Source organism: Arvicanthis niloticus, chromosome 22, assembly GCF_011762505.2.
Source record: "Arvicanthis niloticus isolate mArvNil1 chromosome 22, mArvNil1.pat.X, whole genome shotgun sequence".
In the NCBI taxonomy this organism is placed as follows: Eukaryota; Metazoa; Chordata; class Mammalia; order Rodentia; family Muridae; genus Arvicanthis; species Arvicanthis niloticus.
This window is the reverse complement of record NC_133429.1, coordinates 49,210,917-49,218,054: the sequence shown is the minus strand read 5'-3', so window position 1 is coordinate 49,218,054 and position 7,138 is coordinate 49,210,917.

Sequence of the window (7,138 nt, the reverse complement as noted above, 5' to 3'; positions counted from 1 at the left end):
TTAATTCAGCTTACACTTCCACCTTGCTGTTCATCACCAAAGGAAGTCAGGACTGTAACTCAAGCAGGTCAGGAAGCAGGAACTGATGCCAGAGGGCATGGAAGGATGTTACTTACTGGCTTGCTTCCCCTAGCTTGCTCAGCTTGCTTTCCTATAGAACCCAAAACTACCAGCCCACAAATGATGGCACCACCAACAAGGGGATCTCCCCCTTTGATAACTAACTGAGAAAATGCCTTGCAACTGGATCTCATGGAGGCATTTTCTCAACTGAAGCTCCTTTCTCTGTGATAACTCAAGCTTGTGTCATGTTGACACAAAACCAGCCAGTACAATTGACCCCTAATCAACTTGTCACACAAACACAGTACTATTAAGCCTCAACCTTTGCTTTCTTATTCATCCCCAAGATCTAAATAACTTTAAAAGTCCCACATTCTTTTCGAATTCTTACATACTAACATTTCAAACCCTTTAAAATATCCAATATCTTTTAAAATTCAAAGTCTTTTTATAATTAGTCTTATAATTGTGGGCTCCACTAAAATTCTTCCTTCTAGAGAAAAAATATCAGAGCACAGTCACAATCAAAAGCAAAAATCAAAAAACTGGCCAATGTCTAGGATCCAACTCACTATCTTCGGGGTTTCTCCAATGGCTTTTGTCTCTTCTCCAGTTCTGCTCTTTGTAGAACACACCTTTTCTTCTAGACTCAAGCTGCCTGTACTCCACTGCTTCTGCTGTTCTTGGTAGTCATCTCATGGTACTGACATCCCCAAAACACTATGTATTCCACCATAACTAGGCTTTACCAATAGCCTCTCATAGGCTCTCTTCATGGCGCCAAGCTTCATCTCCTTTGCATGGCCCCTTCAGGCCTCAGCCATCAATTGTAATAGAGGCTTCTACTGTTGTAATAATTATTTAAAAATGGTCACCAGTCAAGCCGACTGTCTAGGCTGCAGCTCTCTGCCTAGCTCAGGTGCCATGTTGCATGGCCAGAAGCTACCTGTGTGCCACAGCTAGAAATGGCCAGCCAGAAAACCAACCCTGCTACCCACGAGATACCAGCGTGGGAGATGGCTCTGCCAGACTACCACGCTCTCTCTGCAAGGCTGAGCATTGCCCAGACAATCCCACTGACCACATGGGCTCAGTAGAGATGAGACTCTAGTGCTTAGATTAACCAAAGGCTTATATATTTAGTAATGATCAATAACAAAATGCCCATACAATCAGAAGTGTAACCCAATACCCAACAGAGTTACCAACTACCTTTGACTGGTGGAACATCCACCTCCATGTATGCCTCTTTCCCTCTCTCCTCCCTTAGCTCCTCCTCTTCTTTTTCCTCTTCCTCCCTTACTCCTCCCACCTTAGCTCCTCCTACATATCACCCTTCCTGTTAAATTTTTTAAAAACCTTTCTTTCAAAATACAATTATTTCATAACAATACCAATTTGTATCAGTAAGGCACAAGATAGACCTAATACCCAGTCCATCATTTTGTTGACTAAACAGAACCTCTGTCATCTCTCTTAGCTAAAACACTTATTTCTGAACATGGCTTTTTTTTTCTTGGCTTTAGAATGAATGTCAGCTGAAAACCATCCTTTCAAATGGTTTCTCTCAAAGTAAAAAGCTGGAATTGGCTATGAGACTATAAGTCTTCAACCCCATCAGAAATCCAGAATGACTGAAATAACAGAAATTAAAGGAAGCACAAAGCATGGCTTCTAAAACTTAGCCTATTTATAGAGACCACTGAACACCTGGACACTTCCTATACTACAAAACTGTAGAGAGCCGTGCCCTCTGCAGGCAGAGGCCTTACAGGCTGCGCCACTGCCGGTTCGCTGATGATTTTGATGGATAGGTTCTGTGTGCATGCGCAAGGGCTAGGAGGGCGCCAACTCACGGCCCAACCCAGGGCATCATATGGCTAATGATCGAGCAGCCAATCAAGTATGTACACGCCGCCTTAAGGACTATTTAAGCTGGCACCGTTTTGTCTTCCTCTTCCCATTGCAATAAACGCTTGCTGCAGAAGGATCCTGGTGCCCGCGTGCGTTCTTGCTGGTGAGACGATCTCTCGGGTCACAGTTGGTGCCGAAACCCGGGACGCCAGGAAGCCTCACCACCCGTGTTCGCGGAGAAGAATTCAGAACTGCAGGACAAAGGTAAACTCTGTAAGGCATGTTTGGTCTTGATTTGTCCCATCTCTCACCTCAATTGGCAGGAGCGGTTGTAGCATTCCCTCTGGTTTTAGTAGCACTCGTTCTCTTTCTTTTGGTTTCATTTTGCTTCCATAAAGGCTGGTGTTAAGACTTGCCGCCTTTGGGCGCAGTTAGACGGACGTAGATAAGCCGTGGTGCCCCTCCCTGTGTGTCAGCTTCTCTCGTAGATAGGAGAGCAGCATGGGGGCTTCACATTCCGTGATTACGGCGCTTCAGTCACTCTTGCTACAGCATGAATTAAAAGTCTCTACAAAAACATTGGAGGGGTTTGTGAAGGAGGTAGACCACATAGCGCCCTGGTATATATGCTCAGGGTCGCTAACGCTCGCCTCCTGGGACAAATTGGAAGGTGACTTGATTAGAAACCAGCAGAATGGGAAATTAAAGCCTGGAACTAGACTGTTGTGGAGGCTTGTGAGATCGTGCTTACAGGACGAGAAGTGCCGATTGACTATAGCAGCAGGCCCAGGAGTGCTAGAAGAGTTACAGGACAGCATGTCAGAAACAGAGCGGGATAAAAGATTGGGAGCTCACAAAGAAAAAAGTAAAGGTATACCTAAGATAAAAGGCCCTTCCAAAGACGCCCAGTCTGCTGAGGAGAGAGATAAGGGAAAGTACACCCTGGGTGAGAAACGTAAGGAGAACAAAGATAAGAGAAAAGATGCCCTGGAGGAGAAGCGTGAGGAGGGAGAAAAGAAGCCAGAAAGAAAATCTCTTTATCCGGTACAGGAACTGGAGGCCTTAGAGCTTAATAGCTCTGAGTCAGAGGAGCTAAGCCCCTCTGAGGAGAGAGACTTAGATGAAGAGGCAGCCCGCTATGAGGAAGAAAGTTACCATCCAGATGAGTGGCTGCTGCTACAAAATCAAAAGCAAAAGAAAACAAAAGAACCGCACAGCTTCTCAGCCGGCTGCGGCCCCCCCCCCCCCACTATTGTTCCCAGTGCTCCTCCACCTTATGCGAAGAAGCGCTGCTCAGACTCCTTCCTTTTGAAGGGAGATAAAATAAAGTTATTACAAGCCTTTCCAGTGTTTGAGATTGTGGATGGAGGTCGCGTCCACACACCGGTAGAATATACCCCTATTAAGGAACTTGCTGAATCAGTTAACAGATATGGAGTTGATGCTAATTTCACAGTCATGCAGCTTGAGAGACTTGCCACTATGGCAATGACTCTGAATGATTGGCAAAATACAGTAAAAGCTGCTCTCCCTAATATGGGACAGTACATGGAATAGAAAGCCTTATGGCATGATGCTTCTCACAAGTACAGGCAAGGGCCAACGCCAATGCGGAGGCAATCAAAGAGAGTGGACGTTTGAACTGTTAACAGGACAAGGACAGTTTGTTAATAACCAAACAAATTACGATTGAGGAGCATATGGCCAAATTTCAGCTGCTGCTATTAAAGCATGGAAGGCCCTCTCAAAGAAAGGTGAGGCCGGGGGACACCTAACAAAAATATTACAAGACCCCCAAGAGCCATTCTCAGACTTTGTGGCTAGGATGACAGAAACAGCAGGCAGGATTTTTGGAGACCCGGAGCGAGTTAAACCACAGATAGAACAACTGGTGTATGAAAATGCCTCACCAGAGTGCAAGGCAGTCATTACCCCTACAAGAAACAAAGGGTTAACAGATTGGATAAAGGTTTGCCGAGGACTTGGAGGCCCGCTTACTAATACCGGCCTTGCAGCAGCTATCTTACAAAGCCAAAACTGCCCAAGTCCTGGCAGCCATAAAGTCTGCTATAACTGGCAAATCGAGTCATTTGAAACTAGAATGCCGTGCTTCCACGCAAAAAAGAACTCCAGGGCTTTGTACCAAATGCAGAAAAGGTTATCATTGGGCTAATGAGTGTCATTCAGTTAGAGATATTCAAGGAAAGCTTATTCAACATGATTCCCCACCAGTAGAAAGAGACGAGGGCACTCCAAAAAACGGGTATCCGGGCCCCAGATCCCAGGGCCCCAAAAGATACGGGACACAAGTCAACAACTGGAGGACACCTCTAGCCGCAGAGCTACAAGAGGCTCCACAGGACTGGACCTCCGTTCCACCTCCCAATTCTTATTAATGCCTCATGTGGGTGTACAACCTATCATGGTTGATTTTAAAGGTCCCCTGCCTGAGGGAAGTGTCAGCCTCATTCTAGGTCACTCCTCTCTTACCTTGAAAGGGCTTGTAGTTCATCCTGGTGTGATAGACCAAGACTATACCGGGGAACATCAAGTTCTCTGTTCTTGTCCACAAGGCATATTTTCTATCTCTCCTGGAGATAGGGTTGCTCAATTGGTTGTCCTTCCAAATTTGCATAATTGTTTCCCATCCACGGGCGTGCCTAGAGGTGCCAAGGGACTTGGTTCTTCAGGGACTGATTTTGCTCACTTGCTAGTTGACCTTAAAACTAGACCCACCTTACAATTAATGATAGAGGGGAAGAACTTTATCGGAATTTTGGACACAGGAGCTGATAAAAGTATTATTTCCTCCAACTGGTGGCCTAAGGCATGGCCTGTTACACAATCGTTTCACTCCTTACAAGGGTTGGGATATGAAGCCAGCCCTGCAGTCAGTTCACGCTCATTGACTTGGCAGGCACCAGAAGGTCAAACAGGAAGCTTTATACCTTATGTGCTTCCTCTCCCTGTTAATCTCTGGGGAAGAGACATCTTACAAGACCTAGTATTAACATTAACTAATGAGTATTCTCAACAAGCCATCGATATTATGAAAAAGATGGGATATAAGGAAGGAAAAGGCCTTGGCAGAAAAGAACAAGGAAGATTAAGCCCAATCTCACAAGAGAGTAGTACAGGAAGACAAGGTTTAGGTTTTCCCTAGTTGCCATTGAGGGTTCTGTGCCCATACCCTGGCTTACGGAGGAGGCCATGTGGGTTCCTCAATGACCCCTATCCTCTAAGAAATTGGAAGCTGCTACAAGGCTGATTAAAGAACAAGTACAGCTTGGTCATTTAGAGCCTTCCACCTCTCCTTGGAATACACCTATTTTTGTCATAAAAAAGAAGTCAGGAAAATGGAGACTTCTCTATGATCTGAGGGCCATTAATGCACAGATGCGGCTATTTGGCTCTGTACAACGAGGCCTACCTTTACTTTCTGCTTTACCTAAGCAATGGAGGATTATAATTATAGACATTAAAGATTGTTTTTTTCTCCATTCCTTTATGCCCGCAAGATAGGCAAAGATTTGCATTTACCTTACCTGCTGTTAATCACCTTGAACCAGACAAAAGATATCAGTGGAAAGTTTTGCCTCAAGGCATGGCCAATAGCCCCACTATGTGTCAGCTGTATGTACAAATAGCCCTTGAGCCAATTAGGAAACAATTTTTCTCTTTGTTATTAGCCCACTATATGGATGACATTCTTATGTGTCGTAAGGAATTAGTTATTTTACAAACCTCATACCCTTTATTGCTCAAAACCCTGGGACAATGGGGCCTGCATATTGCTGCTGAGAAAGTTCAAATTTCAGAAATTGGCTCCTTTTTAGGGACAGTTATTTACCCAGAAAAAATAGTTCCTCAGAAATTAGAGATTCGCAGAGACCATTTGCACACTTTGAATGATTTTCAAAAATTATTGGGTGATATAAATTGGTTGAGACCATTCCTGAAAATTCCCTCTGCTGAATTAAAACCTTTGTTTGATATTTTGGAAGGGGATGCTCATATTTCCTCACCAAGAGCCTTAACACCGGCTGCAAGCTGCGCCCTACAAGTGGTAGAAAATGCCTTACAAGATGCCCAGCTAAAACGCATAGATGAAACCAAAGCCTTTGACTTATGTGTTTTTAAAACTAGATACTTACCAACTGCTGTGTTATGGCAGGAGGGGCCCTTGTTATGGGTTCATCCCAATGCTTCTCCCGCAAAGATTATTGAATGGTATCCAGATGCAGTTGCTCAGCTTGCCCTTCATGGGCTAAAAGCAGCCATTACCCATTTTGGAAGGGAACCTAGGGTTTTAATAGTGCCTTATACTGCCCATCAAGTCCAAATATTAACTGCTACCTCTGATGTTTGGGCGGTGTTGGTCACTTCCTTTAATGGTCAGATAGATAATCACTATCCCAAACATCCCATTTTGTAATTTGCCTTAACTCAAGCTATTGTATTTCCATGCATTGTATCTCAGGAACCACTCCTAGATGGAATGGTAGTTTATATAGACGGGTCAAAAACAGGAGTGGGTGCTTATGTGGTTAATAACAAAGTCACATCCAAACAATACCATGAAATCTCACCTCAAATTGTGGAATGTTTAGTGGTGCTAGAAGTTCTGGAAAATTTTCCAGGGCCCTTAAATATTTTTTCAGATTCCTGTTATGTGGAAAATGCAGTAAAAGTTTTAGAATTGGCCGGAATAATTAAGACATCCAGTAGGCTTGTAGAAGTTTTTCAAAAGATTCAGCTTACCTTGGTTAATAGAAGATTCCCTGTTTTTATTACACATATTAGGGCTCACTCAGGTCTACCGGGACCCATGTCCTGCGGAAATGACCTGGCAGATCGAGCCACAAAGTTGATTACGATTGCCCTTTCGCCAAAATTGGACTTGGCTAAAGACTTTCATAAAAGATTTCATGTGACAGCTGAGACGTTATGTCGTCGATTTGACATAACTAGAAAAGAGGCTAGAGATATAGTGACTCAATGTCAAAATTGCTGTCAGTTCTTACCTGTGCCTCATGTTGGAATTAACCCTCGAGGAATCCAGCCACTACAGATCTGGCAAATAGATGTTACTCATAACCCATCTTTTGGCAAATTGCAATATTTACATGTTTCCACTGATACTTGTTCTGGAATTATATTTGCTTCTCCATTAGCTGGAGAAAAAGCGGTCCATGTTATTCAGCATTGTCTCGAGGCATGG